General features: G+C 32.5%; 1 pseudogene; it reads right to left on the bottom strand.

The window, feature by feature from the left end:
* Window positions 1-3601: 3601 nt before the first annotated feature.
* LOC107915459 (mitogen-activated protein kinase homolog NTF6-like) lies at window positions 3602-22580 on the bottom strand (annotated as a pseudogene).
* Between the last annotated feature and the right edge of the window lie 4297 nt (window positions 22581-26877).

Here is a 26877-nt window from a genome sequence, read left to right as displayed (position 1 = left end):
GGGGTATGGCTGCATCGTTCCCTGGTAGAGCCATATTTCTTTGTTCTCGAAGTCTACTCCCAACAGTCCTTTCAATTTCTGGATCAAATTCAGCAAGAAAATCTGACTTGCTTCAGGTTATAAAACACCTAAAATGAAGTTGAAGAAAAAACAATAAAGAAAAACTAGTTAGTGAATACTAAATATTATATAAGGAAAATAAAGTGCAAAAACACAGAAAAACAAAAATAAACATCAAACAAATGCCATCCCCAGCAACGGTGCCAAAAACTTGATCGACTGTTTAATGTCACAGTAATAATGTGCAAGCATACACTGTCAATGTAAGTATAGTAGATAGATGTGAGTCTGTCGGATATCGATCCTACATGGATGATTGTCTTTTGTCTATTAATGTTGCTGCAATAACTAGATAGAAACGAGATAAGTTGTGAGGATAGTTGTCAGAGCAACAACTTGAAAACAATAAAATAAAATATGATAATGATAAACTGGGATCCCTAACATGAATCTTCAACAAAATACTAAGTGCTCACAAGGTATAAAATGATAGGTGATTTTTGAGGCAATAAATTTCAATGTATATCTTACCAATCGTCACTCATCTATTTAGTCTGAGACTTAAACATGCGCATTAACCCCACCTTTCAATAATGGCAATATGGCACTATAAAGAATAAGTAGACTAAATTCCTCTAATCCTCACTCAAATTCCATTGTAATGCTTGTTGGCTCGAACTGTTACTGCACTTTCCAGTGTCAGTGACTACAATAACACTTCCGTGTTAAGAAATATTCAAACCCCAAGGTTAATCAATAAAATCAAGATTGAAGAAGATAACATTTAACCAAGAATTCATGTGTACTGCCATACAAATAGAAAACTGAGAGTAAGCCAATTTCAAGCCATTCCTTTCACCCAATCCATGCTCACACCTACAAGTCATTTACACATACAAGCAAGCTTCAAAACATACCTAAAAAATGCATAATAAAGCTAGATCAATATGGTATCTATCCATACAACCAATATGCCAAAAGACACCTCAATCACAAACCATCAAATAAACCTAATCATAAACATATTTGGGCATAAATCAACCACACACAACTACCTATTTTCATGCCAAGCCATGGCACAATCGATCATATGCCAAACACATCTAAACATACCAATTTGGTCATTTAAAACATATCATCACTTAACCATTTCAACATTATCCATCAAAGCACTAAAATGCCAAAATGTCATCAACCATATAACCACATATTTATATGCCAAACATAACAACTGGATCATCAAACATAATTCACCTATACATGCCATTATAACCATAAAGAAAAACATCATATTCTACCAAATTAGTCGTGGGATAGTGTGATATATCTTCGACAAGCTTCCAAACTGATCGAGCTTTTGATAATCTATAAAACATAGGAAAGAAAAACGATGTAAGCATATAATGCTTAGTAAGTTCCTAATTCATGAACAAAGCCTACTGTTTTCATAGCATAATCATAAAATAGACACGATAAATGCAACACAAGCTTGGCACAAGCCTAAGCATCACCAACAACACAAGTTAGTGCTTAATCACATAACTTAACACAATTCATCACATGGTAAGGTAAATCTCATAATCACAATACATATGAACTCATACTTTTCATAACATGGCTATACATACTTTGATCACCAATACTTCATACCTTTCCATAATTTCATAGTGTAATCAATCGAAACCCTTACCGGTTCATCCCTTTACCTGCCCGTTGAACCATTTAGAATAATATCGGATACATTGAAAGCTCAGAAAAAGTGTGCTAACACATGGTCGAAACTATTCATTTCATTTTCCTTTACGTAAGCGCTCATACGAGCCAGAAATGAGCTTGCTCACATAAGTTGATGATCGAAACGTAGCTACCCGATGCCACTCACACAAGCTGACGAGTATCTGCAACAAATGCCAGAACTCAACTATCGTAGGACATTCAGGACTAGCACCCGAAACATGGTAACCCTAATGACATGTCATTCGTATCCTATATATTCCTAAGGTTCAAACGGGGCTCGATAGTTGTCATAACGTCGTTGGATTTTCAATTGAAGCATAACATGACAATTAACATAATAGTATTTAAATCAAATACATTAAAACATTATTTAAACTTACGAACTTACCTCGATCACAAAAATGATGAAATATGACCGATTAGTCGGACACTTTATCTTTCCCTCAATCTAAGTTCGTATAAGGCTTAACTTGATCTAAATAATAAAATTCCATCCATTAAATATTCATTCTATTCAAATCAGTCCAAAATACACACTTTTGCAAATTTACATTTTTACCCATAATATTTTTTCTTTACAATTTAGTCCTTAAGCCCATAAATTGAAATTCATGCAATTTCATCCCTACCCAAGCTAGCCGAATTTCATATAGGTCCATATCAATTCATACAATTCATTATTTCACAATTTTCACCATGCATTTTACACATTTTACAAATAAATCCCTATTTGACATTTTTAACAAAATTCACTTGACAAAAGTTATTTATCTATCAACAAAGATTCATTTTCTTCCATCAAACATCAAAAACCACATGAATATATTCATGGAAAAACCCTAACCTTTTAAAATTTTTTCAAATTAGTCCCTGGGCTAGCTAGATTAAACTACGACTTCAAAAACATAAAAATCATTAAAAAAAAGGGCTTGAAAACCTACCTTGCATGAAGAGTTTACCCTAGCCGAATATAGAAGCTTCTTCCATGCATTTTTCCACTTTTATTTTCAGTGCAAAAAGATGGACAACCAAGATGACACCTTTGTTTTCATTATTTTACAATACTTATTTACTAAATTACATTTTTAACCTTTAATATTAACCTTAAATATCCCATATTAAATGTCCATACCACTCAATATAACCATGGTGTAATTACAACATAAATCCCTCATCCATTTAATATCAAAGCCATTTAGTACCTTTAACTTGTAGAACTCTAAATTTACACCTTATGCGATTTAGTCTTTTTTTTTACCAAATTAAGCATGCAAACGATAAAATTTCTTAACGAAATTTTTATACGACCTTGCTAATATTTTATAGACACTAAAATATTCATAAAATAAATATTTTCACATCGAATTTGTGGTCCCAGAACCATTTTTTTGATTTCCCTAAAAACTGGTTGTTACAGGTTGTTTAGGGAAATGAGGAAGCTTCTTAACATACTTTCAAGCATTGTTTCTCCTAAGGAATTAGAGATCCAAATCTTCTGGTGACCCTAGTAGTTGTTTTATGAAATAATAAAATAGGTGAGATATTTATCTAAACATGTCTTATCATCATGCATTCAATATCCACTAAAAATTTACAACATGGTTCAATCTTTCATTATAACAATACCTAAAAATGGTGATTATATAATATTTAGTTATCTTTTATGAAACTGAAAAATATGGTTTAGGGTTGAGTGAAAACTAAAGAATGAAAACTTGAGTAATAAGCCCCAACTAATGAACATAATCTTTACTAGAGAAAAATGGCTTCCTTCTAATTATCTCCATTAGAAACAACCAATTGACTATACATTGATAGTAGCAGCATACTCTGAACAATTGAGAAGCAATTCAGGGGCTTGATACCATCTGGTTACAACATACTCTGTCATGAAGTTTGTCTCTAAGGTGGTTCTTGCAAGACCAAAGTCACAAATCTTGAGATCACAGTTTGCATTGAGAAGTATGTTGCTAGGTTTTAGGTCACGATACAGAACATTTATTGAGTGTATGTACTTAAGACCCAACAACAATTGGTATAAGAAATACTATAAAATAATATAGTTATAGCCCAACTTTCTATAGTACACAATTGTATTAAACTACCATTGGTGATATGTGATATCGAACTATGTTTGTTGCAATCAACTATGGCATAGTACACAAGCCAAGATAGACTACTGATGACACTGATAACATCACAAACTAGAACCTTGATAAAGGGGAATAAACTAATAAGAATGGTATATAACCCACCTGACAATGATCATCAGTGTGAGCCTGGTTGGACCGTATTATCTTATGCAGATCAATGTCCATTAGCTCATATGAAAGGTAGACATCGTTGAAATTTTCCTTCTTTGGCAGGGTATTATGCCCTTGATTTTGATCATTTGCAAAAAAAAAAAAAATGTTAATGCAACACTTCATATCCCCCTTCATAGTATAACATGAAAAGAACAAACAAACCCAATAAAATGTATTAACAATGCGAGTTAAGAATCTAGTAGATTACATTACCATGATCCATGTGACAAATGAGCTTGATCTCATAGAGTGTTCTTTTAGCATCAATCCTGTTGTTGAATGCATTCCCAATCTTTTTTAATTGAACCTCTTCCTTTGTCTCAGAATTTGTGGCACAACTGTAATTATCACAGGATCCAATTTCATTGTGACTCAAAATATTATTTTGAAATTTTAATCTCGCAGTCTCTTTTTTAAAATTAAGGCTATTTGATCAAAGCACCAAACTCATAAAAAATCAAAACAAAAATTATTACTTAAAAGTATAGTAAAAATAGTAACTTCTTCAAACATCAAATTGGAACAAACCCATAGCTCATTTATGAAATTTCTATAAAAGGGAACTAAAGATTTCCATTTTCTACACTTTTAATTAGCTCTTCTACTTAATCATAAAATCCCAAATAATGAAGAAAAATAATCCAAAATATCAACCAATTTAATGAATCTGCAGCTTTAAACTCCCAACCAACGAAAACATAAAATGAAAAAAGAAACAAAAAAAGAGGAAAATCTTGCTTCAAAGGTAGAAGAAGGGAAATAGAATCATACCAAACGATGCCGTGAGTGCCATAACCAACAAGCTAAATAGGAGGAACATACTTGGAAGAGACTTCGAAGATGTTACCTAAAATGTTGTAACAGACATATCTACCATTGTAGGTTGGGGTTCCTCTGAGATCAATCGTTGTTCCTTCATTCTCCTTTTTATTTTAACACTTCCCTTGAAAATAAAATAGTGGTGCAAAAAGAAAGGAAAGGAAAGGCGTGCTTTTATGGAAGAAGAAAAGAGAAAGCAAGCAATGAAGGACACTAACAAAAAAATTAAAAAGGAAACCAACAAAAAATTTAAAAAGGAATGCTTTTATGATCTTAATCTCAATTTTTATTTTTCCCCAATTTTCTTGCCTGAGCTTGCCATTAAAAAAAGAAGATCAAAAGACAAAGGAAACCAACAAAAAATTTAAAAAGGAATGTTTTATTAGCCTTTAAGATGGTTTGGAATGAAGTTATTCTTAAATGAAGTTCATATATATAGGAAAAAAAATCAAGAAATTAGATGCAACTAAATTAAGAAAAAGTGCTCCAAAAACTTATAATGAAATAATGGATATCAAATTTATTTCATTGCAAATGATGGTAAATTTTAGAACGGGTTAGGCTGCACTACCATTAAGAGTATGATGATGCCGTCAATAGCATCTAAAATGACTAAGATTTTGCTTCTCTAATGGTTTTATTTTATGATGCATGAAATATCTCAAAGCCTACATTAGAGTTGAAAAGAGAAGAATAGATGAAGGAAATAAAATTATTCTAAGTTTTAAGAATTCAACTCTTAGTGTTACTATGAATTGCAGTAATAACAAGTTGTTGAATGAAAATTGACCACTTAAAATTGAAAAACTTCACACTGATTAGGGTTATCTAGCTTAGGTTTTTCCATGTGTAAAAACTTAATGTGGAATCTTGTAAGAAGAGAGAGAGAGCATATTGCACTGTGATATATTCTTCTCTTTATGTTGCATGAAAACTTTTTAACAATATATTGAAAATGAATAATGTATCAATAATATAAGCAAATTCACAGGCTTGAGCTCAAATGTTTAGCAAAACAAGATGCAACAATTTTATTAATCACCAATTTATTGAAAGCAGATTGTTGATACAACATGATAATTAGAACAAAAATAGTCCTAGAACCTAAATAGCCAAGGCTCAAGAATGTTACATTGGAGACCATAAACCATATATTGGTTGGTTACATGAACTTGCTCTCTATCACGAGGGACAAAAAGGTTGCAAATATTTCCTTAATGCATGCTCCAATAGATGAGGATGTCCTTTTAGCCTTCGCTCTTGGATATGTCCCTAGTCAGTATTAGTTTTGCACCTCAAAGTCCATGATTTTAAATGTTATTTTTATTGTTTTATTTTTTATGTTTGTTAAGCTTGTTAATCGTGGGAGCCCTCAAGGCATAAATGAACCTATTCATGTTGCCAAGCAACATATTGTTTATGGTATCTGTTATAGCATTCTCAAGCCTTGAATATTTAGGGTCTAGGACTATTTCGATTCCAATTACCATGTTGTATCAACAATTTGCTTTCTATAAACTAGTGATTAATAAAATTGTTGCATCCTATTTTGCTAACATTTGAGGTCAAGCTTGTGAATTTGCATATATTATTGATACACTTTTCAGTTTTAGGATACTGTTAAAAAGTTTTCATGCAACATAAAGAGAAGAATATATCACAGTGGAATATGCTCTCTCTCTCTCTTTCTTCTTACATGATTCCACATCAAGTTTTTGCACATGGAAAATATGAAACTAGATAACCCTATTCTGTGTGAAGTTGTTTAATTTTAGGTGCTCAATTTTCATTCAACAACTTGTTATTACTTCAATTCTCAATAACACTAAGAGTTGAATTCTTAAAACTTAGAACAATTTTATTTTCTTCATCTATTTTTTTTCTATATACATGATGCAGACATTGCGATATTTCATGCAATAGAAAATAAAACCAGTAGAGAAGAGAAATCCGAGTCATTTCTGATGCTATTGATAGAATCACCATACTTTCAATGGTAGTACAACCTAACCTATTTTAAAATTTTTCATAATTTGCAATGCAATAAATTTGATATCCATGATTCCCTTACAGGTTTTTAGAGCCCTTTTTTCCTTGATTTATTTAAAAGTTTTTCCTATTTTGAACATTCTATCAGTTATTTTTGGGTGAGCTTTTAATTTTACCGAACAAAATACCAATTTTTGATACTTTTCAACATATAACTCACTTATAATATCATGATATTTTTTCATTTTATGGCATATTTGATGTAATATATATATGATCAATTACACAAGATTTATACTGCATTCAAGAAACATTTTTACCTACCTAAATTTTGCACATGGAAAATCCTAAACTAGATAACCTTATTTAGTCTGAAGTTGTTTAATTTTAGGTGTTCAATTTTGTGCACATCAAGTTTTTGCAAATGGAAAATCCTAAAGTAGATAACCTTATTCAATGTGAAGTTGTTTAATTTTAGGAGTTCAATTTTCACTCAACAACTTGTTCTTACTACAATTCGCAGTAACACTAAGAGTTGAATTCTTAAAACTTGGAAAAATTTTATTTTCTTTATCTATTCTTCTTTATATAACTTTGATGCAGACATTGAGATATTTCATGCATCATAAAATAAAACCAGCAGAGAAGCAAAATCTGAGTCATTTCAGATGCTATTGATAGCATCGTCATACTTTCAGTGGTAGTACAAGATTCCACATCAACATAAAGAGAAAATATATCACAGTGGAATATGCTCTCTCTGTTCTTACAAGCTTCCACATCAAGTTTTTGCACATGGAAAATCCTATAATAGATAACCTTATTCAATGTATAGTTGTTTTAATTTAGGTGTTCAATTTTCACTCAACAACTTGTTATTACTATAATTCGCAATAACACTAAGAGTTGAATTCTTAAAACATAGAACAATTTGATTTTCTTCATCTATTCTTCTCTACATAACTTTAAAGCAGACATTGCGACATTTCACTCGTCATAAAATAAAACCAAGAGAGGCAAAATTTGAGTCATTTTAGATGGTATTGACAACATCATCATGCTCTCAATGGTAATACAGCCTAACCTATTTTAAAATTTACCATAATTTGTAATGCAATAAACTTGATATTCATTATTTCCTCACAGGTTTTTGGAGCCCTTTTTCTTGATTTATTTGCATATAATTTTATGATTTTTGGCCTATATATATGACCATCCAAGAAGAACTTCATTCCAAACCATCTGAAATATAACCTCCCAAACCTGGCCTAGATGTTATGGCTAGATTGAGAAGGCTACATTAGTCACTGAAATGGCTAAGCTAACTTACATTATCTTTGAAGACCTTAAATAAATCATTTTAGAGAAAACCGTAGTTGTACTTTGAGTTAGCTTAAAAGCATTAATTCAATAGGTTGTGTATACTTAGGATTCATTTTATTGTTTATAGTGTTGTTTTAGAAAAATCATTTTCTTGTCGCTCTTCTTTAAACAAAGCTCGATGTTAAACTAATGCAGCGGAAAAACCATTTTTCAAGTCATTTTGGAAACTTAGTTGCCTTATCAATTTTTTTCAGAAACGGTTCCGTTGCAATGTAGCAAAAATTAGGGAACAATATCAAATTTTACTTAATCCCGATATCATGCATTATTTGGTTATTTTGCTCGAGTAATCCATGCATGGAAAAATCCCAGAAGAAAAGTTACTAAGTGACAGACCAGAAGTCATTAAAAATACAAACCAATAGAGACTGATTAATACTTATTAAAAAATAATCCAAGGTCCAAGGTGATTCTCCGAATGCTAAGTACGATCCCAATTTCAAGGTTTACCTAAAAAGTTAAACACTATTGGGGGTGAGCTTATGAAAAGATCAGTGTGAGTCGAACAATTATTTAAACAATAAAAATATCAAATATAGTGAAACAAATTATCTTTAACAGGAGAAAGCAGAACCATCATAGGAATTTCATATCATTACATAACCATTATCAATATCGATGTCAAACGGTGTATGAGCATGAGACATCATTCATTTGAGTAACAATCATTAATTTCGATACCATTCAATACAACAAAATACAACACATATCATAAATCAATAAAATTTGAATTTGCCGGGAGCATGATGCAATGAAAAAAGGTTTCTACCCATACCATCAACTGCACACCACGAGTTCCCCAGAACCCGTCATCCGAACTCCAAAACATTATGGACCTAAGCCTGTTATGGTTAAAACCACCGATAACAATATGCGGAATATTCTGCCAGTAAAAATGCATACAAGCTGCCAGTAAAAATTGCGATAAATCACCATTCCCCTCAGTTCTCTAGGTGGAGTGCGTTGACTACAAATAATGCGGACTTAATATGCTGTCAGTACTCCACGGAACTCCTCCATCAACCACAAAATCCCAACCCAATGCATATGCAATATGTCTCGCAATCTCATACATAATCATATCTCAATACTTTTCACATTCATTTGACATGCTCAGCATGTCCTCAATAATCACATACTTTCAGTAAATGGAAACAGTGCTCCAATCTTTCAAATTTCCATTGTGTTGGTGTCAATCAATATCATTCAATTTCACATACTTTACGGATTTTCATTGTGCATAAATAACACGCTTTTGAGTACACAATATAAAAAATATCTCATGCATTTAAATCATACATAATCTTAATATCTCAACACATTATATCATTCAGTTAAACATTCTCATATCTCATAACTCAAATATGCAATTACAAACTCAATCAAACATTCCTACTATCAAACTAGCAATTTTGCCAACATGTCAATCTTTTAAGGCTCGAATCATACCTGGTTAGGCCAGTCAAAAAATCAATAATTTAACTATTAAGATAATCCATTCAGCAAGCTAATTTATCAAATAGAGCATGATATTTAACATTTTCAAACAATTTTATGAGTTTAGGACCCACACGTTATTTTTTGCTTCCTCGTAGCACACTAGTGAATCTTCCAATTTTTCTTAATAATTCCTTAAATGAACCTAAACCAAAATTCAATATAAATTCAATAAATTTACCATTAAACCAGACCCCAAACACCCACTTATGAGTACAAACCAATCATTAAAATTATAACTATTTTTTGAATCCAAATTAGTTAGATTCCTTACACTGTATCGATGCGAACCGTACGTACAATTGTTCTTCACCTTTACAGATAATTTGGGGTGTTTGGGTCAGCACCTAATTCAATAATATACAGGAAAATCTGTAGCTAATTAATGGTTAAATTTATTCATTTAATAAATTCATAACATTTACCCAACAACTATGTCGAAATAACAAACTAAATTACAATTAATCGCACTTACACTTCCTGAATTTTGATATTCGAATGGCCAATTGACCAAGAACGTTTTTTCCTAATTGGCATGTGATTAAATACTGATTAGGTGGATTCAAGAAATCAATTTAGTGCTGGAATAATATGGGCAAGAACCAAGAAACAAAACAACCCCTTTCTTGCATATAGGTGCATGCACCACCACCCATGGTGGCCAAAATTGGGGCTAAATTTTAAAATAGTTTGAAATCTCATTAAAATATAGAATAATACCTTTGAAGTCATTTAAAATTAATCGAATTCTAGATCTAGAAATTTTGGTTTTTAATTGACTAGATTAATCAAGAAATTGAAGAGAAAAGATATCGTACCCAAGCTAATTGAGAGAAACGACAATGACACTTTCTTGGCAATGTTCAGGATCGATCTTGGGGTTCAAGATTTTAGATTTGGGGCTGATTTAGATGAGGATAAATGTCAAAAATAAATTAAAGGAGATGGTGTACAATCTTGATGCAAAAAGAAGAAGAAAGATTTGGTAAAATGGGAGGTGTAGGTGACGACAATAATGGGAGAAAACAAGAAAATTGAAGAGAAAAGAGGAGAGGAAGATGGTGAACGGCTAGGGTAGGGAAAAATTGAATCAAAGGCTGAAAAATAAAATAAAAATTTGTATTTATACTTAGGGTTCATGGGTATGGATGACACACACTTTAAAAAATAAGAGATTTTGCAAAATTTAATTATTTCGCAAGGGAAAATATTCGAACTTGGAACCTCATTTAATTTTCATGATTTCTCATATTTCTTTTAACCATTAGGTTTTTCCTCATTCTTGAAATAATTTTACGATATTTATTTTAAAAATAAGGTATGTCACATACTAGGGTTTAAGACAAAATTTGCAAGATAATAAAAATGGTAAGAGAGAAGGGATTTGAATTTGGGTTTCAAGGAACATTTCACTAACACTTAACCAGAAAACCAATACCTCATTTATTTCCTAAAAATGCATAGATAATCTCAAAAATTAAGGCATGATCACTCTCTCTCGATTCAAAAATTCAATTCTACTAACCCCTTATTTTTGGGATGTTACATGAAAGGCTAGTAAAGCATTTCTTTTTAACTTTTTTACTAGTTTCTTTTGTCTTTTGATGTTTTTTGTAATGGCAAGCTTAGACAAGAAACTTGGGGGGAAAAAGAAAAATTGAGATTAAGATCATTGAAAATGAGGATGATAGGCTCATATAATTTTCAAAACGATGTACAGGAATTTATAAGAAAGTCTCTAAGCTTTCAACTTTATGTGCTAGTGAGATTCTTTTTATTATTTTATCACCAACTGGTAAGCCTTATTCATTTGGTCATCCTTCTATTGACTCTGTCGCTAAACAACTTTTGAAACCAAACCAACCTCTTAATGAAACCATTCATTCTCTTGTTGAGGCTTACTGTAAGGTAAGAATCAACTTGCTTGTCCAAGATTTCAATGATGTCCACCAAGAAATCTCCCTTTATTTTTATTTTGATACATCTAGTTAGTTGTGGACCTCATTGAAATCTTAGACAAGCAAGTTGGTTCTTACCTTACGGTAAGCCTCAATAGGGCAAAATTGGTTTCACTAAGAGGTCAATTTGGGTTCAAAAATCGTATAGCGACAGATTCAATAGAAGGATGGCGAAATAATAAGGCTTACCAGTTGGTGAGAAAATAATAAAAAAAATCTCGCCATGACCTAAAATGGAGAGCTCAGAGATTTTCTTATAAATTCATGTACATCATTTTGAAAATGAGATGAGCCTATCATCCTTATTTTCAAGATCTTAATATCAATTTTCTTCTTCCCTAGTTTTCTTGCCTGATCTTTCCATTACAAAAAAGATCAAATGATAAAAGAAACTAGCAAAAAATTTTAAACTAAATGCTTTACTAGCCTTTCAGATGGTTTGGAATGAAGTTCTTCTTGGATGGAATTCATATATATAGGAAAAAAAATCAAAAAAATAAATGCAAATAAATCAAGAAAAAAGGCTCTAAAAACCTATAAGGAAATAATGGATATAAAATTTATTGCATTACAAATTATGGAAAATTTTAGAACATGTTAGGCCGTACTACCATTGAGAGTATGATGATGCTGTTAATAGCATCTAAAATGACTTAGATTTTGCTTCTCTACTTGTTTTATTTTGCTTCTTAATATTGCAATGTTTGCATTAGAGTTATATAGAAGAATAGATGAAGGAAATCATACTGTTCTAAGTTTTAAGAATTCAACTCTTAGTGTTACTGCGGATTGCAATAATAATAAGTTGTTGAATGAATATTGAGCACCTAAAATTAAACAACTTCACATTGAAGAGGGTTATCCAGTTTCAAATTTTCCATAGGCAAAAACTTGATGTGGAATCTTGTAATAAGAGAGAGAGCATGTAACACCCTATACCCGGCCTAGTCACCAAGCCTGAATATCAGGATGCCACACCACTGTCTCAAGTCATACACAATAATTAAAGCTTATTCTAAACGAAACATATTCCATTTTAGTATTCGTATAGGTTTTAAGTCAATCATACTCTCTAACATCATTGTCACACCCTAAACATAAATCAAATAGTCTTATAATAATTAAACATGCATAAGGTCCATTTAGCAAAACCTCAAAACTAACTACATAAGTATTGATACTGAAGGTGATGTATCGATAATTCTCTCAAGTGGTATTGATACCTCTTGGAATACTAGTACCAAAATTGCTTATTGTTTCTCGCTTAAAAACCCAAACCTCAAAAATTATCAATACCTCTACCGAAGTATCGATATTTCTACCCTAAGTATCGATACTCGTGATAGGGTATCGATACCAAATTATGTTACTAACTCCCTGCACATATCAAAATCACAAAGGTATCATTTTTACAGTACAAATATCAATACCTCTACTCTAGACAAGAAGAATACAACATACTTGAGCATATACATCATTCCAACATGTACCAATCCATCATGCTATCATGTTGTCATCAAATAAACGTCAAAATACCCGTAATAATAGTCTCAAACATCGAAAGTAACTCTAAATAATAATCAACATAATACGAAATGAATCTCATAAACTTAGGAAGAAATAGTCGATGGAGGCATCCAAAACATCATGGTAAATATCAGTTAAAGACCACATTGAATTATTCCCAAAACGAAAACAAATAACAATAACACCTATGAAATAATGGAAAAGGACTTGTTTGGATCACCCTTCGGAACCACACTGCTCACCCTGGCACACAATTAACCTGCAAGGTTTTAAAAGTAGTGGGTGGGCTGTACAAGCTCAGTGAATGCCTAGAAAAACTACCGTGCAAACAATTAATCAAGCATCAATGAAACAAACATTTAACACAACCTCAATAGTTCCAACACTAGTGTCATGTTACACTTACTCGTGCATTATTTACTAGTTCTTTTACATGGTAATCATGTTCACTTTTAAGTATAAATCACATTACACATATAATCACATAACATTGAAGCATATATCACAATCCTCAAAAACAAGTTTATAAATAAACTGGCACTTGAGCTATGAAACATAAAAGTGAACTCTATCATCACTCATTGGATACATGGATTTCCAACACATAACATAGACTCAGAGAGTCAAACATGTCCCAAAAGTGAAGCATAAAGCTAACACTCTCCTTATTTCCCCCCACATGTCCTATTGAATGGAGCTTTTCTCACTTTCCCTTATCCCTCCAACATGTCCTAAGGCCTCAACGCCCAAATCATATAACATATAAGTGAGGACTCATAATTCTATGGCATGCCAACTATATCCAATTGTTTAAAGAACTATAAGGCCAAAATATACGTTGTTACACATATATTTCTTACCGATTTTCCACCCACTATCACTACATATTTACATAATAAGCACATAATGTAACCTCTCAAACCCGACCTAAACATTAGGGTAGAATCGTGAAGGCCACATTGGACACCTTAATGTTGAACTTATTCTATCGATAGTTTAAAACCTGCAAGTACCCTCTTTTGTAAAACAAAGGTTTCTACTGTTAACTTTGGAAAATGTCAATTTACTTAGTCCAACCAAGGTTAGGCCAAATTAGTGAATTGGGTGAGTTTTTTTTATAAAACTTTACTAATGACACTGCCTTTGAAAAATCATTTTGTTATCTTCTTAGCAGCGAAAATATACCATTACTAGTCAAATTATTAACTTAGCTATATATTATGTATAGTCCATTTCAATATATATATAACCGTGTATCAATACCAAATATGAGTGTCACGCATGTATGAAAAACCCCAAAAGTTTCAAATAGTCCAAAACCATAGTTTAAAGAAACTTTACAATCCAAAACCGAATAATAATACTAACAATAATAATAAAATAACTTAAAATATAAGTAAATTAAAATATTATGACGAAGTGAAGTCTGAAGTCCACTGTATGTCTGCATGCCAATTCTGATCCTAAGTTCGATCATTACTGGAGAGGTTAAGGTAATGGGGGAACTTAACAAGCTTAGTGTGGGACTAAACAAGCAAATATTAAGCATTCATACAAGCAATTTCAAAAATATACCAATAGCACAATCAAACATTACCAATAGTAATTTCAAATGCACATGATCGTGACAAATGCACATGTGAAATCCTAGCCATACCATCCACTACACACCACGAGTTCCCAGAACCCGTCTGCAAACTCCAACATATATGAGTAGAGCTCGATGTGGTAAAACCACCAATAATCAATAATGCAATGAAACTGCAAAATAACAAATAATGCAATATAATCGCCAGTCCCCTCAGAATTGCAAATGCAGTGAACTGAATACAAATATATGTGGACTTAATATGCAGTCGGTACTCCATGGAACTCCTTTGTCAACCACAATATCCCAACCCAATGCATATGCAATGTGTCATACAAACTCAGACATATTCATATTTTAATACTTTTCATATTTATTTGACATATTCAACATGTCCTCAATAATCTCATACTTTCAGTAAAAAGAAACAGTGTTCCAACTTCCAATTACCATTATGATGGTATCTATCAATATCGTTTAACTTCACATACTTTACAAATTTCATTGTGCATAAATAGCAACCTTTTCAATATATATCATAGAGAATCCCGTATGCATTTAAACCACACATAAAATTAATATGTTAGTAATTCATACCATTCAATCAAACATTCTCATATCACATAATACAATTATGGGTAACAATCTCAATCACACATTCATACTGTCAAACTAGCAATTTTGCCAACACATCAATCTTTTAAGGCTTGAAACGTACCTGGTTTGGCCACTCAGAGAACTAGTATTTCAGCCATTAAGTCAATCCAATTAGAAAGCTAACTTATGAAATATAATATGACAATTATCAATATAAAAAAATTACTAGTTTAGGACCCACACCTCATTTCTCGCTTCCTCGCAGCACACTAGCGAATCTTCCAAATTTCCTTAATAAATTCTTATATGAATATGAACTAAAGTTTAGTATAAATTCAATAAATTTAGCTTTATACCAGCCCCCAAATACCAACTTATGGGTTCAAAACAATCGTCGAAATTATAACTATTTTACAAATCTAAACTAGTTAGATTTATTATACTGTTTTGATGCGAACCATATGTGTGATCGTTCTTCGGCTTTACAGTTGATTTGGGACGTTCGAGTCAGCACCTAATTCAATAATATACTGGAAAATCAGGAGCTAATAATGATTAAATTCTTTAATCTAATAAATCCATAACCTTTACCCAACAATTATGCCGAAACAACAAACTAGTTTACACTTAACTGGACTTACGCTTCCCAATTTGTTAATTCCGAATGGCCAATCGATCAATAACATTTTTACCTAATTGAAATGGGTTTAAAGGCTGATTAGAAGGGTTAAAGAACTCAAATTAAGGCTGAAATTAAAAGGGCAAGATTTAAGAAACAAAACAATCCCCTTTTCTATGCATATGGACACGCACCACCGCCCATGGTGGCTAGAATTGGGGCTGAATTTTAAAACGGTTTGAGATCTAATTAAAAGCTAGAATAATACCTTTAAAATCATTTAAAATACCCCAAATTCCAGATCTTTAAATGTAGGTTTTTAAATTTCAAGATTACTCAAGAAATTAAAAGAAGTAGAGATGTTACACAAGCTAATGGAGATGGGCGGCAATGACACTTTCTTAACAAGGTTGGAGTTGATCTAGGAGACTCAAGATTTGAATTTTGGGGCTATTCTAATTGAAGAAAAATGGAAGCAAGATAGGGATGGAGATAATGCTCAATCTTGAAGAAAAAAAAGAAAAATCAAAGGTGAATGGTGGTGATAGGTGAGATGACAATAATGGTGGGAGAAAGAGAAGAAAAAAAAAGAATGATCAAGAGAGGCGGAAAAGGTTAGGGACGACTAAGGTAGAAGAAAAGAGAGTTGGAGGCTGATTATTTTTATGTAAAAATTGTATTTATACCTAGGTTTACTAGCTTAGACAGCAATACATTAAAAACAAGGGATGTTTTTGCAAAAAATTATTTATTTTGTAAAAGATGAGACTTGAACTTAAGACCTCCAACTTACTTTCAAGCTTTCACATTTAATGACTAACCATTGGGTCAACTCCCTATTTTTGATATTTTTATACATTTTTATTGAGTTAAATTTTGGGATGCTACAATTGTAACACCCCTAACCTGTATTCGCTGCCGAATTAGGGTTACGAAGCATTACCAGACAGCATGATACAACACAAACATTTAACATTCAAATGATATGCATACTGCTTAAAATTTAATCATATAGTAACATTAAGATATGGTTGTAAATAACTTCTCTATTGTTATTACATGTACATAACTCATTTTATCATAAAACAATCGAATTATCTTAGTTAATGCATATATATAAATATACTAATACATCATAAACTTATAGTTGCATATAAAATAAATTTAATACTTGTCCATTTAAGATCAAATTGCGTAAAAACGAAAAGCTTATTCATCTTTCCACATAAAAAAGTCGTATAATGTAACTACTAAAAATTTCATTTCATAACCGAAAAACCTATCATGAATTTATATAAAAAAAATAAAAAAATGCATAATCACCACATTATAACTATTCAATACATAAACTTCAATAAGACTAAACCTAACCATTCGACTATATGCCATAATCAAATTCATTTATATCATAGACTATATAACTGAATTTAACCTATCAAATTTTTACATACCATTACCGAATACAAATTATACCTATGACCACAACAAAACATGCCCATATTAGACATAAGCATAAACCCCATTTTTATACTTGTACATGAATGCTCATACTCGATCTACTTCCAAGTTTATGCTTAAATTCATTAACAAGTAACTAAGCAATTATTTTTCGAATCATGCATATAAATCATCCAATACATATCATGATATTATATGCTATCAGCAAAACAAGTATCAAATTATATTCAATGGTAAACCCATTCATTTATCGACTTAATAATATAAACTAGCAAATACATTCAACATCCACATTTAAACGTACCATATTCAAATTTTATGTTTAAATCACAAGTCCAAATCATTAGATAAATAAGCATATCAACATTCATTCACCCTTATAATAAGACTAAAGAAACTCATTATTAACAACTACAGGTACATCTTCATACATATATACATATATACTATTATTCATAAAATGCTAAACCCATATCAAAATATGCTCTAGACATCATTCATTCAAAACCGAACACCACAAGATAACTAAGCCATTTTCGCATGGCTTTAGTTTATACACATTTGAATTTAAACAAAGTTCAAACTAGTCTATACATGCAATAATCCAAATTAAGTTTCAACTTATAAAATACTGTAGTTATTTGATAGTTTGAAGAGCTTTACTGACGAATCCCCGAGCTCGTAAAATCTCCAAAATCTATAAAACAAAAGTAAACAAAAATACAAAGTAAGCTACCTTAGCTTAGTAAGTCTTAAGGAATACATAAATAAAATATGAATCATATACTTTCTTAAATAAATTTACTAAGCCACAAATACCATTTATAATACTATCAAAACGTTTATTAACCTCAAGACCTTTTATTCATAACAATTAAACATGATATAAACTCACAAATTTGTACCTACCATTTGTACATAACCGAATATGTATACTCATTGAATACATATAAATATACACCTCAATATATATTTTATTTACAATCAATCAATGTACTTACCTAATATCAAATAAGAAATAAATAACACATACCTGATTATCATAGTTTCATAATCCATTAGTTATTACATTGACAAAGAACTTACTAATCACATATTTTAAAATGATTCACTGGCATGTAGCCTGCTAGGCTTAAAGCTTGATTCAGAACACCAGCATTAAGCCTGCTAGATGTAAAGTCAGAAATATTTCACTGGCATTAAGCCTGCTAGACGTAAAGTCTAAATTATTTCACTGGCATTAAGCCTGCTAAGCACAGAGCCTGAATAACTCAGATGCAAAATTAATATTTTATATAATGCTTTATGATTCACATAAATCCTTCTCAAGAAACTCAAATCATATATATGATCCACATGAATAAATATATATAATTCATAACATTAAGTTTAGCTCAAAGAACTTGTATATTACATTCGAACCTCATATGTATAGTTTAAAACATTAAATTCAGCTCAAAGAATTTGTAACCTATATTCGAACCACATATATATATAAAATGTATACATTAAATTCGGCTGAAGAGATTTTACAATCTATGTTTGAACCACATACGTATAAGAAATTTATATATTAAATTGAACTCAAGAACTTGAATATATTTATATATATATTTATTCGAACCACATATATATGAAATTATACATCAAATTCGGCTTAAAGAAGTTAAATCTTGCATTTGATTTACATGTCCGTGCATATATTCTTCTATTAGTTTTATATCATTGAACTTAAAGTATACTTTAGCTAATATACATGTAATTTATACCTTTAATATCAACCTACCAAAATTAATTCTTATGTTTGGCTATCATGTAGAAAAATCTCAAAGTTTTATTCAATTTAAATACTTTTAGTTCCAGCTTACTAATGTATGATAGATATATATATAAATTCCAATTTGATAACATTTAAATTGCTATTAGACTTACCTCAGATATCGACGGACACAGTCGACTACTCGGCTACTTTCGATTTCCCTTGATCTAACTCTGCTTTCTTCGTTTCTTGATCTAAACATATTCAAATTTAGCCTTTTTATTCATCAAATCATTCAATTTAATCCAAAAACACATAAATGGGAAAATTACCATTTTACCCCTGACATTGTACACTTTTTGCAATTTAGTCTCTATTGCATAAAACACAAAATACACAAAAATTGCACACTCTATGCTAGGGCCGAATGTTCATAAGCTTCATACAAGCCCCCACATTTCATTTATTTTACATTTTAGTCCCTCAAAAATTTATTTTCACAATTTAGCCCTAATTACTCAATTTTACAAAATATTCAAAGACAAAACATGTTAATCTTTCACATATCTTTCATATTTCATCATCAACTATCACAAAGCTCAAGTATTCATCAATGGCATATCTCAAAATCACCATCAAATTCTAAAATTAAAGCATGGGCTAGATAGAACATGAAGCAACGATCACAAAAACGTAAAAATCATCAAAAATCGAAACCAAAACATACCTTAATCAAGCTAAGGAAGTGCCGAAACTTAAGAAGCCATGGATGGTTTCTTCCTTTTCAATATTCGGCTAACAAAGATGAACATATTCATCTTTTTATGACTTATTTTTATTATAATGTTAATATTTACCTTATTACTATATTAACCTTTTAATAATAATTATGTATAACATAGATATTAAAGTTAATTTTGTCAAATGCCGCCCACTATCTAACTTTTGGTCTTATTGCATCATAAATCCTCCCATTTAAAAAGACAACAACATTTAGGTGCTTTTAGATTTAACCTTTAAATTTTCATTTTACGCGATTAATCCATTTTTATTAAATCGGACACTTAAACGACGAAATTAAAATAGGAAAATTTCACACAATCAAATTCACACATAATAAACTGAAAAAATAATATTAAGATATTTTTCTAACTCAGATTTGTGGTCCCGAAACCACTATGTCAGATTAGGGTCAATATTGGGCTGTTACAATAACTCTACCCTCTTAAAGAAATTTCATCTTCAAAATTACCTGGTTAAAAAATGAGGATATTGAAGCTGAATTGAGTCATCGAGTTCCGAAGTAGCCTCTTCAATGCCATGATTTCTCCACTGTACTTTAACTAGTTGAATTTGCTTTCATCTTAACACTTTGATATCAAGTTCTAATATTCAAACCGGCTCCTCCTCAAATGACAAATCGGATCCAACCTCAATCTCCTCGACTAGAATAATATGCATGGGATCGAATCGATACCGTCTCAACAACGAGACATGAAATAAATCGTGAATACGATCTAACTCAGGAGGCAATTCGAGTTGGTAAGGCACAGGACCAACCCTCTTAAGTACTTGATAAGGACCAATAAACCGATGGCTTAACTTACGCTTTAAATTTTTTTCCATGGAGTGACTTTTAGGAAAACCAAATCCCCCACATTGAACTCAATGTCTATCAGAAGTTGCCTTCAGTCTTTCTTGAATTAATCCAATCTTATCTTCGGTTTTAGTGACCAATTCTGGGCAATCAACTTTGTTTCACCCAATTTAGTCTAACATAAAGGTGAACGACACTTACGACCATAAAGAGCTTCGTAAGGTGCCATTTGGATATTTGGCTAATAATTGTTATTATTAGTGAACTCTGCCATAGTTAAATGTTCTTCCCAATTACCTTGGAAGTCGATTACGCAACTCCTCAACATATTCTCCAACATCTGAATGATCCTTTTCGACTGACCATTAGATTATGGATGAAAACCCGTACTGAAATTCAATCGAGTACCCAAAGCCTCATGCAATTTCTTCCAGAATTGAGACATGAATGTAGGATCCCAATCTAAAATAATTGATATTGGCACACCATGCAATCTCACTATCTCGGAAACATATAACTTAGCTAATTTTGGAGAGAATAATCAGTGCAAATAGGAACAAAATGGGTGGACTTAGTCAATTTGTCCACTACAACCCAAATCGAATTTTTCTTGGTAGGTGTCAAGGGAAACCCACTAACAAAATCCATTGTCACTCTCTCTCATTTCCACTATGGTATTCGAATTGGTTGGAGCAACCCTGATGGATACTAATGCTCTGCTTTAATTTGCTGGCAAGTCAAACATTTAGATACGAATTCGGTCACCTCACGTTTCAAACCCGACCACCAATACACTTCCCTCAAGTCTCAATACATCTTAGTACTACCAAGATGCATATCATATGGGCTACTATGTGCTTCTTGAAGTATAAATTGTCTCAAATTCTGATCATTAGGCACACAATATCTCCTTCTAAAGCACAAAATTCCATCAAAGTTAATCCTAAAGTCCTCAGTCCATCCATCCTCAACCTATTTAAATCGAGGTGTTAGAGTTCCATCTAAACTCTACTTATCCTTAATTTCCTAAACCCAATGAGGCTTTAATTGCAATTCTGCCAAAATGCCACCATCTTCAAAGAGACTCAAGTGAGCAAACATAGCTTTCAAGTCAGACATTGCCTTTTTGCTTAAGGCATCGGCCACAAAATTGGCCTTCCTAGGATGATACTCGATTATACAGTCATAGTCCTTTAACAATTCAATCCATCTCTGTTACCTCAAATTTAGTTCCTTCTGGGTGAGGAGATATTTGAGACTCTTGTGGTCGGTGTAAATAATACACTTCTCACTATACAGGTAGTGTCTCTAAATTTTGAGAGCAAACACAATAGCTGCCAATTCCAAATAATGAGTGGGGTAATTACCTTCATGCGGCCTAAGCTATCTCGAAGCATAGGCTACCACTTTACCATCCTGCATCAAGACACAACCAAGTCCAACATACGAAGCATCTCTATACACAACATACTCTTTACCGGATTCTGGTTAAATTAAAATGGGAGCTTCAGTTAACACGGATTTAAACCTTTTGAATGCTATCAAGGAAAAACCTTTAACAAACCTTCGATAATACCCAACAAGGCCAAGAAAACCCAAAATTTCTAAAGCATTCTTCTGTTACCTCCAATCTAGAATAGCTTCAACCTTTTTAGGATCTACACGAACACCCTCAGCAGATACCATGTGACCCAAAAACATCACTTTCTTCAACCAAAATTCACACTTATTGAGTTTAGCAAAAAGTTACTTTTCATGAAGTATCTGTAAAACCACTCTCAAATGCTCATCATGCTCGGTCTCTATCTAAGAGTACACAAGGATGTTGTCAATGAAAACCACGATAAACTAATCAAGAAAAGGTTGAAAGACACGATTCATAGGGTCCATGAAAGCCGTTGGTGCATTAGTCAACCCAAAAGGCATGACAAGGAACTCGTAATGTCCATAATGAGTCCTAAAAGTAGTTTTAGGGAAAACATATTCTTTCACTTTGAGTTGGTAATACCCAAATCTTAAGTCAATTTTGGAAAAGACAGTTGCACCACTAAACTAATCAAATAGGTCTTCAATCCTTGGTAAATGGTACTTATTCTTGATAGCTAATTTATTCAGTTACTGGTAATGAATGCACAACCATAAGGATCCATATTTCTTTTTCACAAATAAAACTGGTGCGTCCTATGGTGAAACACTGGGTCTAATAAAACCTCTATCCAAAAGTTCTTCAAACTGTATCTTCAACTCCTTAAGCTCTTTCGGTGCATTGCGGTAGTGAAGGATGGACACCAGTGTCGTTCTCGGTAACAACTCAATTTCGATTTCCACTTCCTTCTCTGAAGGTTTCCCTAGTAGTTTCTTGGGAAATACATAGGGAAATTCCCTCACTGTATGAATACTTTCAACTAAAGGATCAATGACACTTGCATCTCGGGCATAAGCCAAAAACCCTTCACACCCTTTTCACACAATCTTTTCTATTACTAAAGTAGAGATCACACTGGACAGATAATTTCGACGTTCCCCCACCATATTAACTTCTTTCCGAGATTCGGTCACCAAAGTCACCCTTTTTAATTCACAATTGAATAGAACTTGATGCTCAACCAACTAGTCTATTCCCAAAATTAAATCGAATTCATTAAAAGAAGTTCCATCAAATCGATAAGAAACACCTCCTTAAACCTCTAAAGGGCATCTTTGATAAATTCTATTCACAAGTGTGGAGATCCTAAGGGACTAACCATAGTTACAATATTTTCGGTTTTCTCTACCCCTATTCCCAAATTTATAGTCACATTACAAGCAACATACGAATGGGTAGATCCTATATCAATCAAAGTAAAATAAGGTATCAAGTAAATAGTGAACGTACCTGCTATGACGTCAGTCGCATTTCTATCTTCTTGGCACTTAGTTGTGTAAATCAAAGCAGGTTGTCTTGCCTCAACTTGACTCGCACCTAGAGCAGGTTCTCTCTGACCCCGATTACTACTCCTATTTCTATTCTGGTTATAGCCCCTCTGAGCACCCATATTACCTCTTTGATTTTGATCCCAACTGGGCCTTTATTATGAGCTAGAGCTTGCACCTGATCCTAACGACGGGGACAATCCCTAATCTTATGCTCCATTGAACCACATACCAAAAAAGCACCCATCCTCCTCCAACACTCACCCGGATAATGCCTTTGACAATATTGGCAAACCTGAATCAGCTCTTCCCTAGGGTCTACTGCTTCGCTATACTGCAGTGGTCTAACCTCTCTTGCTTGCTTAACAGGTCACATGTTTTGGACAGTAGGCCCCGTTTCTCTTTTGGGCTGATCTCTTTGTTTCCCTTTCTTCTCGCACTCCACGCATTTAATCTCCTCAATAATCTTGGTCTTCTTGACCAAAGCATCAAATTCACGCTCTTGGTGTGGAGCCACCTGAACCTTTGAGGTCATACCTTAGACCCTTCTGACAACAGAAACTCTTTTCCTACTCAGAAGCCACCATACTAGGTGCATAGTGGCTCAACCTTAGAAATTCTGCCTCATACTTAGAAACTGTCTTGTCTCCCTATTTAAGTTCAATAAATTCCAACCGTTGGGCCTCCACATAGCGAGGGCCCATATACTTGCCTTGAAAGGCCTTCTGGAACTAAGCCTAATCAATACGCTCTGGCAGCGTACCTTTAATCACTGATTGCCACCATCGATATGCCTCATCCCTTAACAAAGACACAACACCTTTAGGTTTCTGCTTAGGAGTGCAGTCCAAGTCCTCCAAAATCCATTCAGTGACCTAAAAAATATCCCTAAGCAATTCTATCCCACTAGAGTGGAGCCTCTCAGTAATCGTCCCACGACTATCATCTCTTATTGGATTCCCAGAAACCCTATTCAAGGCCCTCAATAAAGCCTGAGTTACTGGATCATTCTCAACATAGTCATCATTAATATTCCCATTTTCCTTATTCCTACCTTCATTAGTGGGTTCACCGTTAACCTCATTCTATTCATTATCTTGTTTTGGCCCTAATGATGTAGCCAACTCAACTGGAGCCCTCAGAGATTGCCTCCTACGACCCCTTCTACCATGAGTTATCATTCCACGTGCGCTCATTTCTATGTTTTATGAATCTACGATTTTCAAGTAAGAGATTTTAGTACTTTGTTTAGTTTTTTACGCATTCACATTTTATAATTCTTTCATTAAAATTTTATGCAATAGCCTCTATACAATTACTAAAGTTCTGTTACTATTTCTATGGACTTGGAATTAGACCTTTAGATTTCGTCATTCCCTGTAAAAAAATACTTTCAAAATTTTGTGGTTTGTTTTTCCCTAAAATTTTCCCTTTTCATGTATGCATGCATGCAGACTTACTTAAAAAGATTTAAAAACTCAATCTAAGGTTTTAAACCAAGACTTTGATACCACTAAATGTAACCTCCCAAACCTGACTTAGACATTATGGCCGAATCATGAAGGCCACATTGGACACCTTAGTGTTGAACCTACTCTATCGATAGTTTAAAACCTACAAGTACCCTCTTTTGTAAAATCAAGGTTTCTATTGTTAAGTTTGGCAAACATCCATTTACTTAGTCCAACCAAGCTTAGGTCAAATTAGTGAATTGAATGAGTTTTTATAAAACCTTGCTGTCAGTGTTGCCATTGAAAACTCATTTTGTTATCTTCTTAGTAGCGGAAATGTACCGTTACTAGTCAAATTATTAACTTAGCCATATATCATGCATAGTCCATTTCAATATATATATATAGAATCGTGTATCTATACCAAATATCAGTGTCATGCATGCATGAAAACCCCAAAAGTCGCAAATAGTCCCAAACCACAGCTTAAAGAAACTTTACAATCCAAAATCGAATAACAATAATATTAACAATAACAATAAAATAACTTAAAAATATAAGTAAATTAAAATATTATGATGAAGTGAAGTCCGAAGTCCACCATAAGTCCGCATGCCAAATCCAATCCAAAGTTTGATCATTACCTAAGAAGTTAAGGTAATGGGGTGAGCTTAACAAGTTCAGTGTGAGACTAAACAAACAAGTATTAAGCATTCATGCAAGCAATTTCATAGAGATAGCAATCTCACAATCAAACATTATCAATAGTAATTTCAAATGCACAATATCGTGACAAATGCACATGTGAGATCCTACTCATACCATCTGCCCGCTACACACCACGATTTCCTCAAAACCCATTTGCCAAACTGTAAATAGAAAAAAATAGGATTTTTCCTATGTAATTTATCACCTTTTTAATTAAATTTGTTGTTAAAACTAAGTAATTGTTTAATAAATTAATGAAATATGTAAAAATATGAAATTATGACATAGAAATTATTAAAATGTGATTTTATGCTTTATTATATAGTTTTCATGCAATAAATGGCTTATTTTATATTAATTTGAATATATTATATTTTTTAAGACATAAAGTGGGCTATGCATTATTAAATTAAATAATATATAAAATTATATTTAATAATTCATTTTAAAATATTTCATTAATAATTTGGGTTGTTGAGTAATTAACTAATTGGATAAATTTTATTCTTTGGTCCTCTAACGTTTGTTGATTTATTCTGGATAGGTCTGATAGCTTTGTTGGATTACAAAACTGTCCAAATTAGAGACCAAGTCAACCCAAAATTTGGCTGCACATGGTTGTCCATAAACCACTAGTGGTTTAATTGCACAAGGTCCTTGAAGAGTTGAAGAAATTAGAGATTTACTTGAAGATTTGCACTTGACTAAGTCTCAGTCCTGAGTTGTTGTGGCACTCAAATTGACCAAAAATCAAGGAAAAATCAGCTTAACTTACTAAAATTATGGCCGGCCACCCATGGAAGATGCTTCAAAAGATAGGAACTCTTATTTTTAGCAAACTATCTCTCTCCTCACCTATAAATAAGACACTCTCATTCCTTCATTTATCATCCCTCAAGCATCCATCAAGC

Source organism: Gossypium hirsutum, chromosome D10 (assembly GCF_007990345.1).
Source record: "Gossypium hirsutum isolate 1008001.06 chromosome D10, Gossypium_hirsutum_v2.1, whole genome shotgun sequence".
In the NCBI taxonomy this organism is placed as follows: Eukaryota; Viridiplantae; Streptophyta; class Magnoliopsida; order Malvales; family Malvaceae; genus Gossypium; species Gossypium hirsutum.
This window is presented reverse-complemented; position numbering and strand designations above follow the sequence as displayed.